General features: G+C 38.0%; 1 pseudogene; it reads right to left on the bottom strand.

Moving 5' to 3' along the window:
- Positions 1-7537: 7537 nt before the first annotated feature.
- LOC129542294 (nucleolin pseudogene) lies at positions 7538-11694 on the bottom strand (annotated as a pseudogene).
- Between the last annotated feature and the right edge of the window lie 1870 nt (positions 11695-13564).

Here is a 13564-nt window from a genome sequence, read left to right as displayed (position 1 = left end):
GTTTCACATAAATTCTGGTACCTTAACTAGCACAAGCACTTTCCATTTTTTTCCCAAAATAAAATATTCCAGTTTAGTACCAACAAAAGCTTAAAATATTCATCACTATTATTTACTTCTATGGGCTGAATAGCATAGAGATAAATTAAATAGAATTTCATTTTATCTCATAACTTAACAAAAAATGTCAATAATTCCCAAAGAACCAAAACACTCTGAAATGTAACCGAAATAAGGAATATTCAAATTATCTGTGTGTGTCTTCGCTCAGTTGCTCAGTCATGTCCAACTCTTTTTGACTCCATAGACTATAGTCCGCCAGGCTCCTCTGTCCATAGAATTTTTCAGGCAAGAATACTGGAGCGGGTTGCTATTCCCTCCTCCAGGGGATCTTCCCAACCCAGGGATCAAACCCACATCTCTGGCATTTCCTGCATTGGCAGGCAGAGTCTTTACCACTGTGCCACCTGGGAAGCCTCAAGTTTTCTAGATCATTGAAAATATATTGTTTTCTTCTACAGAATTACATATAAAGCATTCTAATTAAAAAGCTTATGCCATAAAAGATAAGAAAAATAATGCAACATACTTCAGATAGTTTACAGTGTTAAGTCTGTTTGCCATCCTTATACATTTCAACTTAACAAACCAAGATCTATTGCACCACAAAAGGATTAGAGATTTGCTAGTGGGGAAAAAAAGTAATAAATTATTTAAAATGTTAATGAAAAAAATGCACTTCACAATAATTTAGAGCTGTTCATATCTCTGAACCACCCTACATGTGTATTTTGATAACAGCAATTCTATTTCTTCTGTGGCTCTGCCACCTTGTGTTCTCTTCCTAAGCACACAAGTAATTTTACCTTTTTTTTTTTTTAAGTACAATGAAACATGTTATGAGAGCTCATGTGTCATGGATTTCAGATATTTTGCTTTAATAAAAATAAAACTCAGAATCACCTCTTGCTTTTGGCTGAATCTCTGTATGCACAAAGAAGTGGAAATTTAATGCAAGTGTCAAGACTCACATAATCCTGTTATCGAGGGGAAAAAAATAAAGATGAAATGATCCAGATTTGCTGTGCATACTGGGCACATTTTTCAGATAATTCTTCAACTCTCTACTTTTACTGGCTCCCATTGTCTTACTGTGTAGTCTTTATAAAGTGCGTAGAAACTCAGGAGATAAGTTAACTCAGCACTCTTAAGATCTCTGACTCCAGACAATGTACTTTGGTGGAAAGCCAGGTTTTAAGTCCTTAGGGGAGGCTTTAGGGATAAAATGATAGAAAAGGAGACAGGAAAAAAAAAAAAAAGGTGTGAAAATCACTCACACAAAAAAGAGAAAGAGAGATGAGGAAAAATATTGGCCCTGAGGAAAAATATTGGCCCCGATGACAAAAGATGGATTCAATCAAATGTGTTCATGACCATGGTGAGAGAAAACGAGTTCAATTAGAGAATACAATTGGTCCAGTAGATGAGAGATGTTGATTTGAAGAAAATATTCTTAACAAACATCATCTCTAAATCATCTCTAATAAATATAATATTGAAAAATCAATAGAAAAAAAGAAGTTCATCAGGAAGAATTTTATAACTACCCATTAGAGATAAATTTCAAAAATTTAATGTAGCTATAAAAAGAGATAAATTTATTTTTAAATATGTAATTGATGTTGGAAGTTTCATTGTTCACTGATCGAAAACACATCCATACAACATCTCTGCAACATAACTATAAACCTTGATAGCAAATACAAATACTTTAACTGTCATGTGCAATTTAATCTTAGTAAAATACACATATTATTAACTCAGAAGAATTCTATCTCTCTACAATAGAATCTGCAAACTAGCTAAATGCCAAACTTAGATTAAAAACATATTTTTGTACCTTGGTGATAAACCGGAGTAATTATATTTCTCATAATCCATCAGTATTTAATTAACATATGATAACTGTCCTAATAAACCTAAATTAAATCCTATTGGAAAGATAGCTTAAAATGAAACTGCAGCTTCTTTTTATGTAAATTATAACTATTCACAAGGATCAAAACCAAATCTCAAATGCAAACTATCTGAAGTGATTGCATAGTTTGATTTCAGAGAATGGAAACTTGGAAACCAAAAGAAAGTGAAACTTGGAAGGGGGGGTGACATGCATCAATAATTTCTTTTTAAAATTTTTATTTTAAAATTTTGCTATGAATTCAACTGTATTCATTCAGATACCCAAATAGACTTTGGGATCTAAAATTGTTTATAAGATTTCCTCCTGCCTAGCAACCCAACTGCTTTTGACTGGCTCCCAGAAAATGTACCATTTTTTCTTCTGTTTATTTCTCTGGTATATCAGCATTCATCTGTTTGAGTCTGCTTTAATGGAAGTCTTTCAGTATGCCATTCAACGTTTTGCTGGGGGAAGGAAGGTTTCTGACTGACAATCATGTGTAGTAGACCAAGGCTGAGGGTTTGCAGGGAGAACCAAACATTAAGACCGTCTCTTGTCTGGGAGCCCTGAGAATGTTTATAGAATATTCTGTGTTAGGGAATGTCTGCAGGAAGGAAAGTCCCCAATAAAATTTGTTTGGAATTAGTCGTAACCTCCCTGTTTGAGGATATTGCACGATTTAAGGATGACATCAGGTGGGAATAAAAGACAGAAATAAGACCAAGAATGTGTTTTACTTTCTTTTCAGGCAGCCAAGAATAACTTGCTTTGTATGATCATGGAACCACTTCAGTAAAATGTTTAAAGCTCAGGATTTTATGCATAATAAACCCACAGGAGCATTTAAGCCTCGAACAACTTTCTTTCTGTAATCCAACCACATAAATCACTACTCTACAAAGCATAGATTATGTGTCCCTGAAAAATATGTTCAAACAAGTATTAACAGGTATGATATTCTACATATCATTTATTCTTTGGAAGGGTTTGATAACTTGGGTAATAGAAACCCTCAAAGAATATCAGAACCCTATCACTGACATCATACTGTAAACACAGAATCTAATAAGCAGAACTGAATGATTTGCATGATACGCCTTCTTTGATTCTTGGAAATGGATTTAAAACAGTAAAGTGACAAAAAGTCAACAGGAATTAACAAACTGTTTCAAAACAAACTAATTCATTGTTTATAAGGACACTACTCAATAGAGAACGGAACCAATTATTTAATCAATGCAATGTGACATAGGGGTTAAGATGGTCCGACAACAGTAACATTTGTACTTCTACTTCCTTATTACTCAAAGAATCTCATCAGGTCTAATGAAGATATGTTACAGGCCAACATATATTATGAGACAGAATTCAATAAATATTTCAGTTGAAGCCAATTCCTACCTTTCAAACAACTAACCCAGAGTAAGTTGAAGTAAGATTTGAGAAAAAATCAGCAGATTTCTTGCCATAACGTAGCCCAAGCCCTCTATACACAGAACATAATGTAATGATACGAAAACACCTAACATTTCACAGGACTTAACCCTCCTTCATGAGAAGGCATATTTTAGAACATGTTTACCCCTTATACACCCAGTCAAACACTGAGTTTTAAAGAAACAAGGTAAATAAGACCAAGGTCAGGAATGGTCATAAATTTTTCAAACCCAGTGAGTTAGCCATAAGGAACCACACAAAAATCCCATGGCCGTCTAAGAGACTGTAAGAGAACTCTATGGGAAGAAATAGTGAAAGTTCAAAGGAAACTATGGGAAAAACAAAGGTGGCCCAAAGCATGCATTTTCCCTCTGAATCTGGGGCTAGGCCCAGGCCATTCCAGACCAATCTAGTTTGAGGTTACTTCTTATCTTTTTAATTACTGTTTCTTTTTTCCCAAAACTGCCTCAATCTTGTCCTGTCTCTTTTCCAAGGATGAAGGAGGAAATAGATGTTAAAGTGTTTTCAGCTTTTTAGAATGAAGGCTTTTAATAAAGAGCATTATTAATGGTGTTGCTTTATAATTCTATTGATTCTTTTAAGATTATCTTGAACATATCCGTCTAATTGTAGCTCACAGAGGGAAAAAAAATGTGTCATGGGTATCAAGGGTTGGATAGCTTTTTCACGTTCAAATCAATCTCTCAAAATCAATTTAAGTCTTTCAAATGGTCGCATTTTTATGCCAGCCATAATATCCTGGCTGGAAAGTCACAGACTAAGCCTGATTTCTGTTTCCTTTTTTAAACTATTAGAACACCAATTGATTAATAAAAATGCAATGTTAGACAATCCACTTAGCCTAACTACTGCATTCTCCTTTCTCCCTGTAGTTCTCAGACCAAACCTAATGTCTGGAGCTTACGCCATGCTTCTCCCGTGAAGGTGTGACCCTTAAATAATTTTGCTCTCTGATTAGAGCTTAACACAAAGACTTCCAGGCCTACACTGTGTTTGGGAACCTGCATATTTCCCTAAGCAAATATATGTGCTTGTATCCCCCTTGCTCCCATAAGCATAGACTGGACACACACAGAAATATGAAAGAGGACTACACTGGACTCCAGGCCAGTCCAGCTCTCCATTCACACAGCCTTAACTGCTCACTCTTCCAGTTCCTGGAGAGAAATTTCCACATAATAGGGAGCCCCTTCCCTCTCAGCACACAAACTAGCACTAAGTCCACAGGGCAATATTCAAAACTCATTTCAGCCCTTAGATTACTCCATTGTCTAAAACGCCCTCCTCCAATCCAGAAAACCACACAAAGAACTCACAGTAAAAAAGAAACAAAAAAAGAATCAGACTATATTCATCCATTTCACTCTAACTTTATTCCTAAGAATGTGTGGTGGGTGTCTGCTCTCTGCTACTCTGCTAAGTTGCTTCAGTCGTGTCCGACTCTGTGCGACCTCATAGAAGGCAGCCCAGCAGGCTCCCCTGTTCCTGGGGTTCTCCAGGCAAGAACACTGGAGTGGGTTGCCATTTCCTTCTCCAAGGCATGAAAGTGAAAAGTGAAAGTGAGGTCGCTCAGTCGTGCCTGACTGAGTGATCCCATGGACTGCAGCCTGCCAGGCTCCTCCATCCATGGTGGGGGTAGGCTAGAGCAAAACATTCATGTCATTTATCACTACTCATGCACATTCATGGGGCTTCCCTGGTGACTCAGATGGTGAAGAATCTTGCCTGCAATGTAGGAGACCCAGGTTCAGTCCCTGGGTCAGGAAAATCCCCTGGAGAAGGGAATTAACTACCCCCTCCAGTATTCTTGCCTGGAGAGTCCCATGGACAGAGGAATCTGGGGGCTACAATCCATGGGGTCCCAAAGAGTTGGTCATGGCTGAAAGACTAACACTTTCAAAACTTTCACACACATTGACAACTACTTTCCTCTTTCTGCAGTTCACAGGCTTGGTTTCTTAAACATGGCATTAGAAAACGTTTACATTTAAAAGCAAATTTCTTTAAAAGCTGTATCCATAAAATTTTTTTGCCTCCTAAGGAGCAGTCACAAAACTCCCAAAAAGGACAGAGAGCAATCCCACTTCCTGAGTATGGTGGTTCTCTTAACTATTTGTTACTAACTTGAGATGTCCATTGTTGCTTTTTGATAAAGACTCTGTTAAATCAGTTCAGTTCAATTGCTCAGTCATGTCCTATTCTTTGCAACCCCATGGACTGTAGCACGCCAGACTTCCCTGTCCATTACCAACACCATAAACTTGCTGAAACTCATGTCCATCAAGTCGGTGGTGCCATCCAACCATCTCATCCTCTGTCGCCACCTTCTCCTCTTGCCTTCAATCCTTCCCATCATTAGGGGTCTTTTCCAATGATTCAGTTCTTCACATCAGGTGGCCGAAGTATTGCAGTTTCAGCTTCAGCATCGGTCCTTCCAATGAATATTTAGGACTTATTTCCTTGAGGATTGACTGGATGAATCTCCTTGCAGTCCAACGGACTCTCAAGAGTCTTCTCCAAAATCATAGTTCAAAAGTATCAATTTTTCGGTGATCAGCTTTCTTTATGGTCTACCTCTCACATCCATACATGACTACTGGAAAAGCCAGAGCTTTGACTAGATGGCCGTTTGTAGACAAAGTAACATCTCTGCTTTTTAATATGCTGTCAAGTTTTCTCACAGCTTTTCTTCCAAGGAGAAAGCATCTTTTAATTTCACGGATGCAGTCATCATCTGAGGTGATTTTGGAGCCCCCTAAAAATAAAGTCTGTCGTGGTTTCCATGTTTCCCCATCTATTTGCCATGGAGTGATGGGACCAGATGCCATGATCTTTGTTTTTTGAATGTTGAGCTTTAAGTCAACTTTTTCACTCTCATCTTTCACTTTCATAAAGAGGCTCTTTAGTTCTTCTCTTTCTGCCCTGAGGGTGGTGTCATTTGCATATCTTAGGTTATTGATATTTCTCCCGGCAATCTTGATTCCAGCTTGTGTTTCATGGAGCCTCACATTTCGCATGCTGTACTCTGCATATAAGGAAAACAAGCAGGGTGACAATATACAGCTGTGACATACTGCTTTCCCATTTTGGAACCAGTCCATTTTTCTATGTCCAGTTCTAACTGTTGCTTCTGGACCTGCATACAGATGTCTCAGGAGGCAGGTCAGGTGGTCTGGTATTCCATTCTTGTAAAGAATTTTCCGCAGTTTGTTGTGCTCCACACATCAAAGGCTTTGGCATAGTCAATAAAGCAGAAATGGATGTTTTTCTGGAACTCTCTTGCTTTTAGATGCCAGTGGTTGTTGGCAATTTAATCTGGTTTTTCTGCCTTTTCTAAATCCAGCTTGAACATTTGGAAGTTAAGTCCAATGCTGTATAAAACAATATTGCATAGGAACCTGGAATGTTAGGTTATGAATCAAGGTAAATTGGAAGTGGTCAACAGGAGATGACAAGAGTGAACATCGACATTTTAGGAATCCGTGAAGTAAAGTAAACTGGAATGGGAGAATTTAATTCTGATGACCATTATATCTACTACTGTGGGCAAGAATCCCTTAGAAGAAATGAAGTAACCCTCACAGTCAACAAAGGAGTCCGAAATGCAGTACTTGGTGTAACCTCAAAAATGACAGAATGATCTCTGTTCGTTTCTAAGGCAAACCATTCAATATCAAAGTACTCCAAGTCTATGCCCCAACCACTAATGTCAAGAAGCTGAACAGTTTTACGAAGACCTACAAGACTTCTAGAACTAACACCCAAAAAAAGATGTGCTTTTCATCATAGGGGACTGGAATGCAAAAGTAGGAAGTCAAGAGATACCTGGAGTAACAGGCAAGTTTGGCCGTGGAGTACAAAATAAAGCAGGACAAAACATGATAAAACATTCTGCTTTCCTTTACACCCCCCAATGCAAAAAAAAAAAAAAAAATCCGTAGGAAAAAATTGGTTTTGTACATGGGAAGAAACAATATAAATTCAAAATTTACAGATAAGGGTTGACTCTATTACTCATCTCTTTAACAAGTTTATACGAATATCCAGTCAACACCAACAGGGTTATCTCCCTTGAAATGTTTTCTATACAGATTTCCAAGTAGACCACAGGGCTGTATACTGTCTTGGAATGTCCTCAGAAGGCTCTGTCATTGATCAGGTAACACAGTAAAAACCCCAGAATCCTTTCTTTCAAATGGAAGAGGGAGAGACAGGGATAGAAGAAACTATTCAAACTTCATCTTCTTTCCTTGTGGCTTGTGGTCTCCTCCTCCTCCTCTGCCTCCTCGGAAGCCTCCTCACTCTCCAAAGCCTCCCCGGCCTCTGCCACCAAATCCACCTCGGCCACCTCTGCCACCACCTCGGCCTCCAAAGCTACCTCTGCCTTCTCCTCGGCCACCAAGGCCACCTTCACCCTTAGGTTTGGCCCAGTCCAAAGTGACTTTGTTTCCATTGATTTCACCATCTTCCATGGCCTCCTTGGCAGCTTTGGCATCTTCCTCGCTGTTGAAGTCTACAAAACCAAACCCTTTGGAGGATCCAGTTTCCTGGTCAGTGACTATCCTTGCTTGAATGGAACCATCAAACGACTCCTTTACCATCTCTTCTGTAGTATGCTCAGAGAAACCTTTGACAAAGAGAGTTTTGGTTGGCTGGCTTCTTACATTAGGTGATCCCCTGGGTCCTTGCATCTCCAGTCTGATAGCTCTGCCCTCAATTTCCCTTTTATTACATGAGTTTAAAGCTTCTTTAACATCTTCAAATGAAGCAAATTCTATAAATGCATACCCTTTAGATTTGCCATTTTGGTTTTGGGGCACCTTGATATGAGTTGCCTTCTCAAATACTTCCTGAAGTGTTTCTTCCGTTGCACTATAGGAGAGGTTGCTTAAAACCAGGGTTTTTGATTCACCACTCCAAGTGCTATTCTTTCCACCTCTATGGTCTTGACTTTGACCTTTCTTTCTGGTGTAGTAGAGAGAAATGGATCACCCATCTATTTCTGTTCCCTGCTTTTCTTCCAAGGGTTTTTCTGCATTATCTTCTGTCTTAAATTCAATATAAGCAATCCCTTTACTCTTTCCATCCTTGCTGACTAATCTGATCTCCACAGCATCTTCAAACACTTCTTTTAATTCATCCTGAGTAACTCTGTAAGGCAGATTTTTAGCCAAAAGTGTTCTTGCATCTCGATCTTTGTTATTGTCTTTTCCCTTTGGTTTTTCTAGTTTAATTTCATTGCCAAAGACTTTTAAACCAGTGAGTTCCAAGGCTTTTTCCAGGTCTTCGGCAGATTCAAAATCCACATAGCCAAACTTCCTAGACACACCAATTCTGACATCGAAAACAGCAAGATCATTTTTAGCAAAAAGATCACTGATACCTGTTTTCAATTCAGGAGAAGATTTATTGAAGTTCAGGTTTCCAACAAACAGATTGAAAGATGTAGTTGGTTCTGTGCCTTCCACTTTTTGTTTCTTGGCTTCAGGAGCTGCTTTTTGTTTGGCCATTTCCTTCTTTCGTTTTCCAGGTGCTTCTTTGACAGGCTCTTCTTCCTCTTCCTCCTCTTCGTCCTCCTCCTCCTGTTCTTCCTCATCGTCGTCCTCCTCTTCATCATCATCATCATCCTCTTCATCTTCATCAGTGCTCTTAGCCTTCACAGGAACAGCTTTTACTGGGGCTTTCTTTCCTTCGGCTGGTACAATCTCCATAGGTTCTTCTTCAGAGTCATCTTCGTCCTCCTCATCATCATCGCCATTGTCATCTTCATCCTCGTCATCCTCATCATCTGTCCTCCTCCTCCTCATCATCATCATCGTCATCTTCATCCTCGGCATCATCATCATCATCATCGTCGTCATCTTCATCCTCGGCATCCTCATCATCTGAGGCAGGAGCAGCACCAGATGCAGCAGCTGCCTTCCTCACTGCTGGCTCATCCTCCTCTTCATCATCGTCGTCCTCTTCACTGTCATCTTCATCTTCTTCATCGCTGTCTTCCTTCTTGGCATTCTTGCCGTTCTTTGCTCCCTTGCCTGGGACGGCTGCTCCCTTCTTACCAGAGGTTCCTACCAATCCTTTGCCTTGGGAGGCTCCCTTTTTGCCAGGTGTTACCACTGCTTTGGCAGGGGTAACTGTCTTCTTGGCTGGCATACCTGCTGCCTTTTTGCCAGGGGTGACAACTGCTTTCTTTGCCGGTGTGGTAACTGCAAACTTTTTTGTTGGGGAAGCCACCATCTTCTTTGCTGGTAGCCTTCTTGCCTTTTTTCTGAGGGACAACAACCTCTTCTCCACTGTTCTCATCGTCTTCATCTTCTGACATTTCCTCATCTCAGCCCCAAAGTCCTTCCCCGCTGCATTCACTACCCGCGCGGCACCTGCCGAAGCTCAATTCTTTATTTGTTAAATATGCCCAGACATATATTATTTTAATAAGCAATGAGATTCTATCCTAAAGAGACATTAAAGCTTTATTAGTTTTCATTTTTAAGGAAGATGAGAGATCATTGGAGTCTAAAGATTGCTAGAAAAGAAGGAAAATTATGAATGTAGAGTGAAAACTAAGACAGAAGTAGAAATATCTTTTGGAAAGAAATGTTAAGAGACCTCACAAAAAGGGACAAAATAGTGAAAAAGTTAAAAGGCATTTTCTCCCAATTTCATGCATTCAATCTTTGTATATTTAAAAATTCTTGATCATATAACCAAAATATAGCAAGGTCTGAAACACAGTCTATTAGATCAGTGAATGAGGCAGATGCAATTCTACTCTCAATACAAACTGTATTTCCAAATCGTCACCTAACACCCTCTTTAATATCCTACAGCCCTTTTTGTCCTAGACAAGAGATATCTTATTTGAATGAAGTAATCTGATGCAGTTCAAATGCAAAATCACTAACATATTAAGTTTGATTGCACTCCTAGCTTACCATATGACCCCAGCAAATTCTCCTTTAAAAAAAGAAAAACTGTTTTACAGATTATATCCAAGAGTTTCAGAGTTTTTGATTTTTTTAAAAAATCTGCTATTATTTAAATAATATAAGAGGGAAAAAATCAGTGTGTTGGAGAGATATTTGGCTTATCCATTCACAACTGCAGAGAACTTTTTTTTTTTTAGTTTCTTCATGATTCTGTGTCAGCAGTGCTCAGAGAATTTGTAACCCAAGGAGACAGTCCCATTAGACCAAGAAATTTGTAGCTAAAACCAGCTGCATTATACTCATCCAAAAACTGAAGGTGTGAAATAATTTTAATCATTATGTCACTAGCACTTACCCAAACGCTTGAAATTAGTTGGCTGCTCAATAAATATGAAAGGAAAGAAAGGAGGAGGGAGAGGAGAATAAAGGAAACAAGGGTAAGAAATGGACTAACTTGACCCAACGAATTCAGTAACACATTTATTTCAAGCTGTTTGGAGCATAAACACTACAGAATAAAAATAACTGACAGGATAAATTGCTAATACTTCGCTTCACAGGAAACATTCATATTTGCTCAAATAAAAGTGTGCTCTACTTCTTTCTTTATATCTTGGTCATTAGCCATTGAATGAACATTAACTATACTAAGAACCTAAAACCTGTGTGATTAACCTACATTTTGTCTGTGGCAGATCCTTAGTATAGGAATTCCAATCTTCCATTTCCTCATCTAAGCTTTTTTGTGCTATTACTAAAAGTCAGAATATATTATTTGAGTATTGCTTCTATTTGTTAGGGTAATTTTAACTTTTTTTTATAAGATTACAACTATTACATGTGTCCAAACCAAGGAAGTAATGTGCCTGCAACAGCAGCACCTAGAAATTACAAGCAAATAAAGGATTTACATCATAAGTTAGTTTCTTTTGATTCTGTTCTACGTTCTATTTTTGGGCACTGTACTGAAAAGATTCTAACATCTAAAATGTGGGTTCTTTCCTTTTCCACCAGATCTTAAATTTGTTCACCTGAATAGTGTGAGTAAGTATAAAAGAACAGTTTACCTGATGTCAACCTTCTAACCACTAGTCTTCTTTGGAACCCCACAGATAAATTCAAGTTACATCTTAGGAAATCAATCCCACAGGTTTTAGATTTCCTCTGATTCATTGCTCTTACTATAACCATATCCAAATTCTAACAGATTCTTTTTTTCACAATAGACAATTCTCCTTTTGTGAGACTGACCAGCAATAGCAAATCACCAAGTCACTTTCCCACAGTCACTTGGAGCGCCTTGCTTTTCAGTGACAGACTAATTAACATGAGCCAGTATGTTACGTGCATCGTATTTAATGATGATACTTTGGCCTATCCAATCTCCTTTCATGCTAATACTAAACTCTATTCCATAATTGCGGTTTAGTCTTTTAAAGAGAGCTTCATCCAAAGCAGTTTGACACCATGAGAACAATTCCCTCTACTAATCCTAAAGGCAATAGTGAAATGTGAGGATCAATATTACTCATCTTTCAGAAAGTATCAGTCAATGCATAAAACCAAAAGTATACTGAATATTTTGATCCAATTCTTACACTTATCAAGTAAGGCTTATCATCTAAACTTATCATATAAATAACCAGGATCTTGAGTTTCCTTGTGTCTGGGGTGGTGGGGGCGGTGTGCTATCAATTGCTGAATTCATGCCACATATCCCTCTTGCTCTCTTGTTCATAACTTCAATACAGGCAAAGCAGCAACCACATTTGTTCTGCTTTATCATAGATGGTAGTATAACCAAAAACAATAATAATATAATTGAATGTATCTGTTTCCTGTTTGACAAAGCTGGCATTTTGCTTTCAGCACTCTTCACCGCATTAACGCCTCTCTCAATTAGGCAGTGAGAGGCGAGGAGGAAACACACACACTGCGCTCTGGCATTTCAACAGCAGTGACTCCACTCAATTCCAGCAGAGCATCTTGCCTTCTGATTTAATCCATTTTGTCAGCTGCTCATCATAAACTGTATAAGTATGTTGCATGTATTTTACAATTTAATGTTCTGCAATGGAAAAGACAATGTGTCTGTTAATGTATAAAGGAAGAGCAAAGCTTGAAAACAATCTGCGTGCCTTTAAATTTTTATTTAAAATCAGATGATTTTTGCTCATTCTAATTGCCAAGATAGAATAACTGATAAATTATATATATATATATATACACACACACATACATACATACACACACACAAATGGAGAAAGGAAGAAAATAAGAAAATAAGAGAGAGGGAGAGAAGGAGCTGGGGGAGAGAAAAGAAAAAGGTTAGTCATCTCTAAGCTTACTTAATGATACCTAAGCTTATCATAAAATGAGAACATGAACAACAGATTTGTAAAGCCCACACTTAGGATTTCCCACTGTATCTGAGAAAAGTCAACCTTGCCTAAACAAATATAGCTCAGTACTACAGAGGTGAGAATGAAAAATGGCAAATGATATTCCTTTCTCTCCTTTAAATCATTTTTCCATCAGAATAGCAATGAGACTAAAAACTTGAGACAACTGCCCTTTAATATGATATCTATTTTGAGTCTTCTACTTGTCTTTCTATTACAAAAGTTAAAGTAAACAGAAATCTAAGATTCCTGGCACAAACTCATGATGAGGACCTATGATTTCTACCCCTTAATCTCCATTCTAACTTTCTGCATCTCTCACTAGGTTCCTTATATCTAACTTTTATCATGAATTTTAACCCATTGTTCTGTCCCATTAAAACTTTATTCTTTCCCTTCCCACTTAAACTTCTATTTTATCTCCAGTCCTCTCCATTTTAATTTTCTCTGCCTTTCTACACAGAATAATGAAAAAAACTTATCAGTTTCATGGCACTCTGCATTAGGAGACAACAGCTGAATATTAGCTGCTGTTTTCTTTCTTATTATATTTACTTAGGTGTCATGTGAGGATTTATACCAGAGTTACTCCTTAACACTATAGTGTAGGTCATTTGTAAAAAAAAGAGATTCTTTATGAAATAAAGTCAAATTTATTTAACCTCACACTTTATAGCCATGAGAAGCCAAAAACAAAAGCAAGAAAGTATTTCCTGTATTAATGACAAAGAATATCTTCCTAGCAAAACCCATCACTCAGCATGTGAGACAATGAAAGTAAAGAGATGGATGTTTTGCATACTGCAACTCCAGGCATT

The sequence above is a fragment of the Moschus berezovskii genome, chromosome 19 (genome assembly GCF_049115385.1).
Source record: "Moschus berezovskii isolate FMDL1 chromosome 19, NW_MosBer_1.0, whole genome shotgun sequence".
Lineage (NCBI taxonomy): Eukaryota > Metazoa > Chordata > Mammalia > Artiodactyla > Moschidae > Moschus > Moschus berezovskii.
The sequence above is the reverse complement of the archived record's forward strand: the minus strand, read 5'-3'. Positions and strand labels throughout refer to the sequence as shown.